This window comes from Haemaphysalis longicornis, unplaced genomic scaffold (genome assembly GCF_048455015.1).
Source record: "Haemaphysalis longicornis isolate Haplotype H1 unplaced genomic scaffold, Haemaphysalis longicornis Haplotype H1 scaffold_12, whole genome shotgun sequence".
Taxonomy (NCBI): Eukaryota; Metazoa; Arthropoda; class Arachnida; order Ixodida; family Ixodidae; genus Haemaphysalis; species Haemaphysalis longicornis.
Genome location: NW_027526225.1, coordinates 37,743,941 through 37,759,342, shown reverse-complemented (window position 1 = coordinate 37,759,342; position 15,402 = coordinate 37,743,941).

Sequence of the window (15,402 nt, the reverse complement as noted above, 5' to 3'; positions counted from 1 at the left end):
GGTCACCACAAACAGTGACGAAAACATCAAGGAGTAAATTTTAGCTTTTAACAAATGGTGCTGATGATCGCCTCACCATGCCGCTGCAGCATAAGTTACAGTCGGCAGAATTTCTCTGTGGTAAAGAAGGCGAAAGTGACTGCGGTCCACAAAGGAATGAAGACGCGCAAAACCGATGAGGGCGGCGGACATCTTCTCAATGCGGTTCCGCAAATGCTTCGTGTGGGCAACAAAGGTCAAGTGGCTATCGAACACCACACCTAAGAGATTCATCTCAGTGACTTGCCGCAAAGTCGTGCCGCACAGCTTAATGGTCGGCTTCCGCTGTGCACCTCTCTGTCCTCTCGATACCAGCAGACATGTACACTTGGTGGGGTTCAACCCGTCCATTTTAATATTTTCTCTAGAGTCTCGTTGGCAAGATTCTCAAGTGCCCGCCGTGTACCTCCCTTGATTACGACTACTGTATCGTCAGCGTAGGCCTGAATATGCACATTAGGTGGTACAGGAAGGCACAGTAGGTCATGAATCGCGATGGTCCACAATAGCGGGCTCAAAGGTGAGCCCTGGGGGCTGCCCATCGTTGTCTGGATACGCACACTCCCCGCATGACTTCTGTAGTGCACTGACCTTCCATGTAAAAAGGATTCAAGCAAGCGGTAAATGTTAAAAGGGCAGCGGTGGGCTCGCAGGAAGTAAAGCAAGAAAGGGTGCCAAATTGAGTCAAACGCTCCTTTAAAGTCTAATGAAATGAGCAGAGCCAACGATCCCTCTTCACGGCAAGCCTGGAGATGCAAGCGCAGGTTGTGCAGCGCCGATGTTGCACTCTGTCCCTGAGTGAATCCATACTGATTTCGTGCAGTAGGCTGGACGTGTGCAGGAAGAAGTAAAGTCGACCGTTCAGCATGCGTTCCAGTAACTTACCGAGTAGAGATGAAATGCAAATGGTGCGGTATGAAGAGGGGTCATGCGGCGGGCGGTTCGGTTTCAGAAGAAAAATAACCCTCGCTTCTTTCCAGACTGACGGGAAATGGCCGAGGGATAGGCACGCATTAAACACGGACAGCAAAAACGGGGAAGCATGCCCAACAAGAAGGGCCAACATCCTGGTCGTAATACCATCAGGTCCAGGCGCGGAATTGAAATTTAAATTCCTAGCAGCCAGTCGGAGTTCGTTCATAGTGAATTCGTAATCCGTAGTTGTTTGCGCGTATGCTGTCCGGCGTATCATCGTCCTCATAGCCCGATGGGCAAGGGTATCGCCTTCAGAATCATCAGTTGGCAGAAGAGTTCTTAGCAGTAACGCTGCCGATTGTAAAGAGGAGGAGTAAAGCGAGCGTAATTGTAAAGCGAGCGTAACTTCAATGAAACGAACCTTAAATCTGCCGAATCTTTCCGTGCGCAGAAAGCTGTCTCGACTCAACTTGTTCCACAAAATTTATCACTTCAATCCACAACTAAAAAATGAACTCCTTTCCAGCCCGTCGTACTTATCGTCGCGCGTTGATCACCCTTTCAAAGTAAACGTCCCTCACTGTAGTACTAATCTGTGCTTCCATTCCTTCATACCAAAAACATCAGATGAGTGGAACCGCCTGCCAACTTCAATAGCTAAAATCACAGATGCGCACGCATTTCGTTCGGCAGTTGAACATCACTTGTGCATTGTATAATCAAGGTTTTTTTTTTTGCGTGGATATTCATTTGTACACTTGCATATTTTTCACTGTAAATGAATTTTCTTACATAGTCTTTTTTCCCCAACTGTCTTTGTATAACTCCCCAGCTTTTGAGTTATATTTCCCTCCGCACCAAATGTTTTTTTTTCTCTCCGTGTGTATGTACGTGTATGCGTATATGGATGTATATATATGCATATGTGTGTATGTATGTATATATATATATGTATGTGTATAGTGTTTACCTCCTGTGATTTGTTTACTTTTTCGCTCTTGCCTTTAAGGCATCGCATCTATTCTTGCTTTGTATATTTTCCCCTTATTGTATATATATTTTTTCAATACCTTGTAAAAAAGAAACCCACTCCCTTCTGTAACGCCCCCTGGGCATTGAAGGTACCGAAATAAATAAATGAATAAATAAATAAATAAGTAGATGAGATGCCAGATGAGTGAAGCGGGGGTAGAACGGAAGGAGGCGAAAACTTTTGAAAAGCAATTTTGAAGGGGATTCCAAATAAATTCCTACGGGAGGCTGCAGTGCACCTTCTCCTTACGGCTTCATCTTTTGCTACCTGGATGTGCCTTTTGTACTCAGCGAGTACCTTGTAATACCAAAATCTGAGATCAGCACGGAGGAGGGGATCACGACACATCTGGTACCTCCGACGCATTGCTCTCACAGACGAGCGTTCCCGAGCCAATTCTTCGGTCCACCAAGCATTTCCCCTGTGACGTTTTGGCAGCCGCTCCCATCGCTTCCTCAGGCAGTCGACTTTCGCATAAAACACATTGACGATGCCATCCAGACTCTCCGGAGATGCCATACCAGTAGAAGATACAGTATGGAACCAGGGATCCTGTAGCAATTCCTCGACTAGACAAGACTCGGAGGCTTTGGTTAACCGCTTCTTTCGCTCAATTGGAACGTCTTCTATACCAAAGACGATGAAACGGTGATCCGACAGGGTCGGGGTGTCCCGAACTGTCCAGAAAACTCCAGAAGACCAGACTGGTCCAGCAGTCAACGTGACGTCAATCCATGTTTCTGTGTAGTCGGTGACAAACGTAGACAGAGAATTCGGGTCATTCAGGATCCGCAGCTGCCGCGAGCTAATGAACTGCGCCAACTGCTGCCCCCGTGTGTTCACCACATCACCACCCCACAACGAGTTTCTCGCATTAAAATCGCCCGCAATGACCACATTTTCGTAATTTTGACTGTCTAATATTGACGTTAAAGACGTGAGGATATAATCCAGAGCCACTGGTGCAGCGGTGTACACTCCTATCAAAAGTATAGAAATGTCCGGCGCACTCAACACAAGGGCGATGATGAATGATGACACATGAACAGGGAAGATGTCCAAAGATGGCTTAGGAGAAACAACCACGCACCGCGGAGTTTGACCATGGTGGAATTTGAACCACCGGGGAGCAATCTGCGGGACTAGTTTTCCTCGAACATACGGGTCACAAACAACTGCAAAGTCAATTTTTTTGGCTTCAATATATAAAACGACATGTGCTGTCGCTGCGCGCGTGTGATCCAGATTAGCCTTTTAAAACTTGAGGGATGCCATTTCTCCGGAACACCTAAGCAGACAGTGGGGAAACCGGCGTAATTTCCTCGTAGATTGTCTTCGCTCTAAGACGGGCGATGCGCGCAGACAAGACTTCGCAGCATGGTGCATTAAAAGTATCAGCAAATTTTTCTTTCCCAGCCGCACGACACTCCCTGAACCACCACCTACCCACCTGCATACCTGTCTACCTACCTACCTGCCTACCGACCTATTTCCTACCTACCCAGGCAGCACAGGACTGTTCGGCCTAAAACAGGCCGGTGTACTTTGGCCGATGATTTTATGTCGGCCGTTTCCCGGCAGCGATGTTCGGCCCATGTCCAAATGTGGGCCTTTTGGCCGTATACGGCCGTACTCCCATGGCTGTCCAACGGCCAGTGTCCGTCGGCCAGTCGACCGGCTTACGGTCATACGGCCAGATTCCAGCCGTAGGGCTCCGGCCATTCCAAAGCCACCCGTGTACGGCCGAAGTACGGCCGCCGGAGGACAGCCGAGATGCGGTCGTAGGACTCCAGCCGGGCTACAGCAACCGGAAATACGGCCGTGCTACGGGCATTGGAGTTCAGCCACAGTACGTTGACGGTACTGAGGCCGGTCAGTGCATGTCGCGCAAGCAGATGACTCATTCGCGCAGTGCAGCAGCAGCACAAACCCAGCATTTTGGGTCCAATGCAGCCACATCAAGGTGAGCTCGCGCGCAACCACCAGCCGTCAAGCTTTCAGCGCAGCCTTGCTTAATTACCAGCCTCAGTTGACAGCAAAATTCATTTATTAAACAGTGCTCACAAATTGTCGTTCCTTTTGTTGCGGTGCCTCTTTTACTGCCGAACACAGAAAATATTCAGTTCTTTGTAGAGCTTGAATAGATGTATTGTCCAGGTCCTGATATCCTATGTGGGGCGGCTTACCTGTAATAAACGGGAAAGAGGAGGGGGGAGAGGTGGAAGGCGCATACTTTAGTGGGTTGAATTTCAGAGAGATAAATTACGCCACTTTTAGCCAATTTTTTTAGGGCAATATTCCGGAACACTTTCATGCTATGACTACATAAACTATTTTTATAACAGTTGCTTGACCAATTTTGATGTATATAAAACCGGCGTGAATGCCTTTACTAAGCGTTTTGGTTCTGAACAAAACACTCAGGAGCATTTAATATAACTCCTTCACAAAAAAGTATGTCCAGTTTTTGCCTATTTTTTTTGCAAAGACATTTTGTACTCGATCAACTTTTCTGATGATCTTGCGCAGGGCTGATCCTAAGAAGGAGCGAATAGGTACTTTCATTTTCAATCTATTTTAATGTTGTTTTCATGAGTATACGTCCACACCACTTAATAGTCCAAAAGAATTCAATTTTCTTCTAACGTCATACTACGTTCAAAAAATTCTAGACGCGTTGCGAATGACGCCCTGCTTCAGGTGGCTGCAGTTGTATCCCTTCTATGTTCACGCAAGGAAAGGTGTAAAATTAGAGTTACATAATTTGTTTCAAACCAATAACATAGCAATGGTAGCATGCATACAGGAAACCTTGCATACTGCAACGAATAGGGCAATAAATATTTTATTGGTAAAGGTTGAATGCGTAGGGTTCTCAACCCGTCGGAGGCAAACTTGCGCCTCTGGAAGTTTATTTATTTATTTATTTATTTGATGCCTGCTTGCCTTTGCATGCATTACAGAAGGGAGATACATAACACTAAGCATTAAATATGAGACAAAATAACAAAATAATTCTTCAAAGCGCGCTGACAATCGTCAATATAAACAGTTAATGCAATCATACGTGGAAGATAATTACACTGCAGTATTGATGTAAAATAAAATGAGTCCCGCAAGGCGTCACCTTTAAAGGAAAGTTAATAATTTTCTTTAAGCTAGCGGTCCCACTTTGCGATATGTAGAATGGCGCTTGGACATACTTCTCCCCTTCTACTCCAGTTTTCGAATGATAGATATTACGAAAAAAGTTCAACCTGTGGTTTCGTCTGTGATCTTTCACGTCCTGCCATTTCAGTTTACTTTTACTTTCTCTCATGCTAAGTTGAGCGTGCCAATTACCTATTACGAATCGCACTGGCATATTCTGTATGTTTTCCAGCGTATAAACCAGCTCTTCGGTGTAGGGATCCACGAAAACACATGCGTACTCCAAGATTGAGCGCACATGAGTGAAATACGGTTGTTCTTTTCAGTTAGATGGAGGTTCACTGAAATTTCGTCTCAGAAAGCCAAAAACATCTGCAGCCGTAACTTTTATGGTGTGAACCTGCCTATTTAACCTCTAACCACTCCCTAAATGAACTCCTAGGTATTTATATTCTTCGGCCCTTGTCACAGCAGCATAATTTACGGTATACGTATTCAATTGGAATGAAGGTTTTCTTGTAAAGGTGCCGTTAACACACTGTTTAACATCCAAAAACTTTTCTGCATCAGCACACCAGGATGCTAATAAATTCGAATAAAGCTGCAGGTATACGGAATCACGTTCATTGGCGATAGTCCGGTAAACTACACAGTCCTTTTGAACAAAGCTATAGGGCCAATAGTAACAACAATGCAAAAACCGATTCATTCAGTTGATAGGATGAAATGTACTACGCAGAAGGTGATATGGAACACCATCATTTGTTTTTTTTCAGTCCAAGAATATACAGTCAACCACTTTAAGCTTATCTATTGCAAGAGCCAAATCGTGCGTGAACTCAACAATCTGCGTCGAGCAAGAAAATCCTGACAAAATCCGTGTTTGCTAGGATGCTGGCGATTATGTTTAACCAAATGAGTCATATCCCAAGAGTAGCTAAGCTCACTTTCAAACATCGGAACTAAATTAACAGCTATTCTTCGTCAGTGACAAGGCTCTGTTTTTATCGTAAATTTAAAATAATGTTTTTTCTAAATAGGCAGTCGTAAAATCCCATGAAGTAACATAGTGCAGGGCATGCAGTTGATCCTACCAATGCACTAGCGAGTCTCTTCTACGTTTATCACCAACAACATAGTGCAACATTGCTTGTCGCAGTTTAATTGTAAGCAGAATAACTTGTGCTTTTGCTCGCACTTGCCTTTCTTTGGTGGGGAGTCCTTGACATGGTGGCGGTTTAGCTCCTGCGTGGTGGCCGCTTGCTCGACGCCCTTGAAGGCCAGGTATTTTGGTGAAGCATCTTCATCTCGGACCGGACATCTCTGCCGGTCGATGTCTCCAATGCTCTCCATTTCTTGAGGGGCGAATAGCCTCGAGCTGATGCATCGACGAAGCCGGCGGCAGAGGCGTGGTAGCGGCGATGACTGGCGAGGCTTAGCTCACCCGTCGGTGTGGCACAGTCTTCTTGTGGCAACAAATGACATTTCGATGGCCAAAAAGGTTCCCTGGTAATGTCCAGTGAGTCCTTGAACCTTGCCCGTTCACCGAGAACACTCATTACTGTTTGACAAAGGATGTTCGTTCATTTAAAACGTAGAAACACTAAGCGGATGAAAAACGCGTCCCCGTCGTTCGGCTCCCTAACGGCTTTTTCTCCCCCCAGAAAAAAACCGGTCGGTCTCCTTCCAGACACGTCTGTGCATGAATTCTCGGCGCCCAGGCGCGTGCCGTTGTTCGGCTGTATGCCGTTTGCCGAAAAAATGACGTATAACCAGATACGTTACGTAGGCCGGTCTCCTCTTGAACACCGGTTGCCAAATATTATGTGGCCATACGCTTGCCGTAATTCGGCTGAGGACAGCTAACCGAATGAATAACGTATATTCTGGGGCCGTAAGTCGGCCGCTATCCTTCATAACACTGGTTGCCCGAAGAAAACGAATATTCTACCGCCGGACGCGCGGTTCACTGTTGAAACAACGAATGCACGGCAGCCGCGTTCCGCCCGGTCTCCTTACGGACACCAACTGCCGCAAGAATATGCATATTCTGTGGCCGGTCGCTTGCCGTGGTTCGGCCGATTACCGCTTCCCGAAAAGAAAAACGGATGCCCTAAGGCCGTACTTCGGCCGTTCTCTTTCTCAACATCGGCAGCCGTAACAGAACTGAATATCTGGCAGCCGGTTAGCTGCCGTTGTGCGTCCGGACACGGGCGGACGGAAAAATACCGAAGCGCTGGTTGCCGAATGTTGGCCGTTCAACGCATGATCAGTGGCTGCCAGAACCTGGATGCTGGCCGGACATGCCAGAAAGCGGCCATAGACGGGCCGGTCATGGGGCACACTTTCTGTGCCGCCTGGGAAGGCGCGTTCGTAGCCTCCCATTCTGTGTCGGCTTTCTGGCGCAGTGGGTAGAGCACCATGTACATTGCGTTCCGCCCGCAGGGTCGAAGGATCGAAACCAGGCGCCGGAGGGTATTTTTTTTATATAGTGTAGGGGGAGGTGTGCGGACTACGACTAAGGACGCCTACGGAATGTCAACGCGGGTGACATCGTGAGTTACTGAAATGCTGTGCATTTAAAATCCTGGGCCATCTCCACTAACGTGAAACATGGGGAAGGCCGAAGGATGCACTGTATTAGTGTATTCTTGGCTCCTTGTAGCTTTTTTCAATGAAGATGAAACTGTTGGGGGTAGAGGTATACAGCTTTGCTGTGAACGTCTCTTATATTTTAAGCCGGAAGCTCAATAGCGCGAGGCGTAAACGAGTGTTCCGGTGTTTTGTTCACACGTGTTACATCCTTTTGCGAGGCGTGAACGAGTTTCCCGTTGTTTCAATATCGTGACTAACGCAGGCGGCGATTACAACGACAACGACCGGAGACGCCGACAGCTCCAGCCCCCAAGGGTCCTCGCCCCTAAAATATTTTAAGTAGCTACGCTTTCCTTGGAATATTGTCCAATGAGCTGTCGACCACCTCGGCGATCTTCTAAATCCACACGGAACAAGAGCAATCGCTCAAAACAGTACCTTTTTTCGCGCTCGCTCCCCAAAGTTTCAGAGAGGTTATACGGATTCAGTAGGAAACTCGGTGAAGAGCCTAGCAGTAAGTTGCTTCCAGTTTTTGGTAAACTTCTTGGTGTATGAATTCTGGGAGGAGTAAGCTTAAAGGCCAACTGCAACGAAAATTTACCTACCCTAAATTCTGCTTCAATGTGTGGTATGAAGCTATAAAGTCCCCTGTGACCCATTTTTAAACTCCACAGACGCGCAGTTTTTTTATTAAAACCGTTTGAAAACACGCCACTTCAGCCGACTCAGCACCTAGCGGAGTGTCGCTGCAACTTGCCGCCACTGCGGCGGACTTGCGGATGTGACGTGGCAGTCACGACTGCCGTGCGGCCGTCGCCTCTCCTCAATAGCCCTTTTACGTGCGGCCTCACGCGAGTAAGCAGTGTAATTCGTGCCTCTTGCAAGAATAATTGCTTTCAGGCGTTTCCGTAATGCGAGAAGCTGAAGAACCTCTGGGTTGCTGATACATAAAGAGCAAATTTGAAAAGTGCCGGGGCCGGTGTGGAGCGTACGGCAGTAGCACAACGGCGGATTTCGTGTTCGCGACGGCGGCAGCACGCTCTCGGTCGAGTCGACGAGCACGCGAAATGCGTGTACGGCCTACGTGAGGCGGTACGCTGTTGGCGCGGCCGCTCGGTGCGTCGCCGCAAGAACGACTACGGCGACTGTGCGGCGCACTGCAAACTCGAGGCCGGGGGTCTCACGAGTGCGCAACACATACACCGGCCGACGTGAGAAGACACGCTGTTGTCGCGGCCGCTCCGTGCATCGGCGCGCGAACGACTGCGGCGCCGGCTGTGCGGCGCGCTTCAAGCTCGAGGCCGGGCGTCTCTACGAGCGTTCTGAGAACGGCCGGCGCGAGACGATACGCTGTTGTCGCGGCCGGTCGCGGGGCGTGATCGAGTACAGCAGCTAGCTGTGCGGCCCACTGCACGATCGGCCGGTCGACTTTTCGAGAGCGCGAGTACGCCGTCGCCATCGAAGAGCTCTGCGCCGACGCGAGGTTACAGGCTGTTGTCACTGTTATTGCTGTTATCGCGCCGGTCGGGGCGCGGACGAGTACAGCACGCGTCGCACAACACGGAATCGATTTAGATCAAACAACTTCGTCAAAAAACAGATAAATACTAGCCGCTTTTGGTACCTTTTCTCCCGCCAGTTAAAAAAAAACAGAAAACGAGGCCACATTTCACAGCACTGAGCATGGGGGAAGGTCACAGCTTCACGAGTGAAGACACTGCAGTACTTTCGTCGCTGCGTGGTATCATTATCTAATGATTCGGCGCGGGCATCCTGCTAACAGGAACAAAACTGCCCGTGTAAACAAAAATAATGAAATTCTGGATTTGAACTTTCACAACATGCGCTGAAACCGAATTCTTACACTCTAGCCGTCATGTTTCGACACTTTCCTCCCACGATAGCTTTCTTTTTTCTTTTCTCTCACAAACACAGGACGGTTCGTTCGGCAGATGGCATATTAGCTGTGCCGGCGCCCATCTACCGCTCAAGACTGCCTTTTGTGCACCCAGCTATGCCACGACGTCTCGCGATGCCTCTGTTTTCGTTTTGCCGGACGTCGTCTCAGCAGCTCACAACGAAGTAATAATGGTTTAACGAACTTCCCAACCAACTTTTCTGCTTGTTTTAAATGTATGAAGCAACATTCGAATAGAAAGATATCGAATGCGCGCCGTCTTCTCGCAGGCAGCTGTGAGAAAATCCGCCGGCTGCGCCCACTCGATTCCTGAGTGTAACGTCACTTTAGGCCGTCCGTAAAGGCCGCCCTTTTTTTCCAGTTTCGTTTTAAAAAGAGCGTTTTTTATCTTCGTTTACGATGCAGCGAAGCACAATTGTGCCTCAAACTTTTACTGGTAGAAATTTGTAAGGTTATACTACCGGAAAATATAGCATTTAAGGAGCGGAAAATTTAGTTGCAGTTGGCCTTTAATTTATCTGCAACTTCACCGAACCGAATAATGCGGAAGGTATCTGTGGTTGCTAAGAATTTGTTAGCTGTCAGGCGTTTCGACCAATGAACATTTTCGCAGCACCAGTTAACTTATTTGTTTTGCAAAAACCATTTTACCTATTCCCTCAAAATTACATATAGCAGGCAATTTAGCTGGTGCATCCCCTCTTTCGGCAACGTGGCACAGTGGTGGATATCATATACCGCATCGTTGTCATCGTTTCTTCTCTCGCCGGTTGCCGTTTCTTGGTAGATAGACAACTGCTTGTGAAGGGCCCCATTGAGCGTTTGAGGTTGATTTGATCGATTCCTCTTATATTATCTATTAGTGCAAGAACATTTGGATATGCAAAAAGGGATATATATATAAATATATTCAAGATTTTCTTGCTGCTTCAGGCCGTTTGAATTGCTGAAGGGTGCTGATTATTGGGTAATTCGGGTTTTATTCATAACAAAGTTTCATTTTACGGCCTCTGTCTGTCCAGAAGTAACTAAGTATTTCGACAATCGAGTTATCCCTGGCCAATCTCCCTTGTTGGTACGTGCCCAAACCTTTTAGGACATCATCGTCATCATCCTCCCCACAATCTTCGTAGGCCTCCGCCAGCATGTTCTCGCGTACAGCACACTTCGTTGCTTGCGCAGGTTTCCTTGTATTCCTGGTTTTTGCAGTCAACCTGGGTATCTACCACCTAACAACTGATCCTGCTTCACACACCAAGACATGGGCTGTGTACTCCCGTCACTCTCGTAAGCACTTATGTCGGTTTACGTTTCGATGAAGTGTGACGTGTAATTTCTTCCCATTGGCACCTTCCATGCACAAACTAATTTTCTTGCATGCTCGGATTTATTAATTGCTTGAAGCTCTTAGGCGTTTGTGTGCAAGCCTGCGACAAATAAGGAAGAAGCCATGTCTCTGTAAGCTTTTCAGTATTGCCATGCTGCTTATAATTCATACCTTTCTCATTATGAAAGACAGCACATAATGCGGCACTCCCGGTAATCTGCCAAAAGAGGTCATTTAAACTCGTCATTTGACCTATAGTGCTTTGTGAGATAAAAGCAATTGCGGTGTGTACACCTGTGGGCATTCTAGAAAAATGGGTGAAATGCGGTAACTAGCAGTGTGGATGCACTTATGCAGTAGGTTTTCACGAGATAACTAATAGATACCGCGTTTCTCGGGTAAATACGCTTGTGATATTACGCTCTCACCAGGGTTTACAGAACTAGTGTTTTGTGTTCGCGTCTAGAAAGACGCGTAGTTCTACGTTTTCGGACCTTTTCTTTTGAACTGGTTCACGAGCGGTGTTTCGGAGAACGTTTTTCACATGCATCGCGCACACGCATCGCTGTTCTGCCCGTTTCGCCCGCGGAGAAGGCGTTAAAGGGGGCGTGACGCCCTTCCACGCTGAATGAGCTGTGCACATCTGGGGTCCTGCTAGTGCGTTTGAGCTGTGCTCGCCCTCCTTGAATACTCGCAATGGCCCTCTGAGAGGCTTTGTACACTCCGCCCTTCCCTCCTAATATATTTTCGTCCGCCGCACTGAGTTGTCTGCAGGTGCCCCCTGTGACTGCTTGCAATAATATCCGCACTGCAGTCTCCGGTTTCTACCTCCTTTTTACGGATCAAGCGCAACGATAAACTCCATGACATTGCCTTTAGTCTGGAGGACATTTGAACATGGACGTATTCAGGCCTGATGCTGTATGACTGCATCGCTCTGGTGGTAGGGTTTAGATTAGTCTCTTCCTTGGAAGAGTAAGACGTGCAGGAAGCTGGTGCGGTCCCGTCTACCCCATGCATGTGCGCTGTAGCTTTGATTTCAGCGTTGGAATTTTCTGCCCTGTATGAGTATTTGGAGGAGAGGGGGGCGCAATATAGATAATATTATAAGCGAAGCAGCTCCCCTTCGAATTAGCTCGAATTTGTCAATATGCCTTGTTTTTTTATATGCGGGTTCCAGACCACGAAGCGTAATGAAGGCGTGACCTGGTGGGGGCGCTTTAAGCCAACACTTTTATGCTGAGCGTCATCGTTTGAACTGTGGATCATTTTGAAAAGCGATCAGTCAACTGCAAGTAGGCCAGTATTTACAGTCTGGTCAGTAGGAGTTGTTTCCTGATAAATATATATTGGGATGTAACCGCCCGAGGGCATTTCACTGGGCGACGCTGGAAATGACAGGGAAAAAATCGGAGTACCATTGAGAAATTGTTTTCGTGAAATTCGTCTGGAGTTTGTTAAGAACGACTTTTTCGCCGATGTGAGTTCTTTGAAGACTTCATTTTGTTTTTTGGAGTTAGAGTTCAAGTAGCGTCAAAATTTATATGGATTTGTTTTTAACGTGTGCGAAAATAATTGAGTGTTCGTATGAGAAGTTTTCCGGTGACGACTGGACTCATCTCCGTCCACGCCTCACAGAACGCAAGCGATAACGTGTGCATTAAATCCCACTATCATTTGAGTCCGTTCAGGTTGGGCGTGGCATGTCAAGTCGCTGCACTGCGCAAGTTTTTGGGGCGGTTACAAATGATTGCCCTTAACTTCTGCCCGAAAACTGCAGTTTGTTGCGAGCAGCCTCTATTATAGTTCCAATTGCAATATCACCGATACTGACGATAAAAGAAACTTAGTTAATAGATACTAGACCAAATATAGTTCTTATTAGTTAATACAGCCGGTTAATAAGTAATAAAATAGTTAATATATTTCGGAAACATCAATGTGGAATGGTCACATAAATAACATTCTTAAACCACACCCGAAAAAGCAATCTGGGACAAAATAGTGTTCACGTAGGCACCGCTATGGAAATAGGCATTAAAAATGGGTATTTATGGCCATTTAGAGCACGCAAACTCCACTGGGGCTGAAGCGAAAACAGGCAGAACGTACCCGGGTCCGAGCACAAGGCGCGGAGTGAGCGCGCACGGGTTTGCAACCAGAGCGGACTGACAGATCCGTGGTCTTTGCGGGCCACAATATGTTTGTGGTACCTCCCCTCAGGATGAAGCGAAAAAACGAACGAACTTGTGGCCGAGCCAGATCCGCGGCGGTAGCGCGCGGTAGCGCTCTGACTCATGCGCGGCCTTTGTAGTACTCGCGAATGAATGGTGCGAGCTAATCAACACAGTCGCTTCTGGAACCGCCTGCATGCATCTTTACTACCCGCGGGTGCGATGAAAACAGACAAACCAAAACATACAAAAAAAAACATAAACAAAGCGAACATGCCGCGATCACTCAGGCATGAAACGCCCGCGAATTACGCGCGGGGAGTCGGGCGTAGAGGAATCGGCGGTGACAGGACGACAGAAAAAGAGAGGGAGGGGTGTTGGGGAGAAGGGGAGGTGACGAAGAGAGAACAAAAATTGTGTACATTAGGCGAAGGTGTCACATAAACTTGCAACCCCCTGCCACTGCGTTTTTAGGGGGTAGGGCATTCCTGGTCTGGCAATCATAGTATCCCGGCATAAAAAAAGCGGGAAAGTTTGAAGGTATGCCAATCGAAATGCTACCGAATGGCTAATGGCTCGTCCGATTAACACAAACAACGAAATCAACCGAGTGGTCGATAAAACAATCAAAGCAAACATTGACAAGACAGTTTTTTTTATGTGCGGGTACACAGGGGGAGACAAAACATTATGGATGGTCTCACGAAGAATGACATATACAAACAGTTATGTGCTTATACATACAGACATGTACACGGACAACTCCTAAATGACACAATGTCCCTAGATAATTACCATGAGCAGATTTTTCACATCACCACCACCTACCGACTCTTACGTTAAATGTATCAGTAAAAATGCAGCAGATGTGTGCATCACGGGGACAAAAACAAAAACGTGAACTCTTGTTCATTTATTCCACCAGCAACTATGCTGAATTTTAAAATTAGAAGTGATTCAATCATCTCCCATTCGTGGTGTGTTCTAATTTTCGATTTTAGCACGGTCACAGTGAATTTGTCAAAGGAGTGACCCAGGAAGGTGACGTATTTTGAGACAGGGTAATGAGGCAGCGTTTTGGTGTGGGATCTGTGGTTAATATTTTTGTACTCGCCGAGGTGTTTCCGTCTTACCTGTGCACTGTGCGATGCATACAGTGCACTGAACAAGCTTCACAACATTAGCACTGTCACATCAAAGGTTCCGCGTATTTAAAAGGAGAAGCTAGAAGCAGTGCTTTCAGCGCAGAGCATTTTTGGCCTCTTGGGGCAAAGTTTACAGGGGAATTTGTTGCATGGTCCAGAGCCTAAAAAATTGGGAGGGTCTAGTTATGATGTATTTCAGATTTTTTTCTCGTCTTTATACAACGTGGGGTGGTTAAGGGAGGACACGTCGCATTCCATCGCTTTCCAGGAGGATGATGTGATGTTTTCGCAAGGCTGTTCTTACCTTCAGAGCGGAGGCCGGGTATGTTAGAATCAAGTTCGTTCGAGGTTTACCAGTTTGAACCTTTCTGCTGCTGTCTATTAGATCGCGTCTCTTCAGTGTTTGGGATTTTTTATATGCTCGCAACAAATTTTTTGACAAGCTCTTTAGCAGCCCTTTAGAAGCACGTCACTCTTTGAATATGTTAGAATCGGGTTTTTAATTTTTGATATTTTGTAAAGAAAACATGAAAAGAAACTTTTTGCGTATGGGTGAAAAACAGCTGGACCAGAAATGTTTAGGCATGCACGTGGGCGTGCCGTCCCACGCGGTCGGCTAAGAGCTGCAAATATTTAAGTATGAGCTGCAGTATTTCCATAAGCAGGGCGATGCCTCTCTCACCCAGACCATATTTGACGCTGCGACACGCGCCTAAGCGCACGTGGACGCATGTTGACACCAGAACTCAGAGCACGATGGTGCAACATTTTCTGCACATCTGAAGCGCCGTAAAAGTGTTTGACACAAAGGCGAACAGGAAAAAAATATCCACAAACACCCCACAACTTACTGAATTCTTTGCACTCTCGAGGAAGCGTGGACAACTCCGGTCAGGGCGTCTTTTTCCATTAGCGATGTGCAGCCCCGTTTGCGGGGTCATAAAACACCGCGGGGAGTCTTTCGGCGTCCCCTCGCTCGTCTAGCCCTCTGCGCACTGAAGAGTGTTCGATTCACAAGTCGCAGTTTTTTCGACCACTGTGCGCTTTTGAGACCCCTGGCCGTGTTTGGGAACACGTGTTTGCAATCCTTGGTCTAAAGGCTTGAG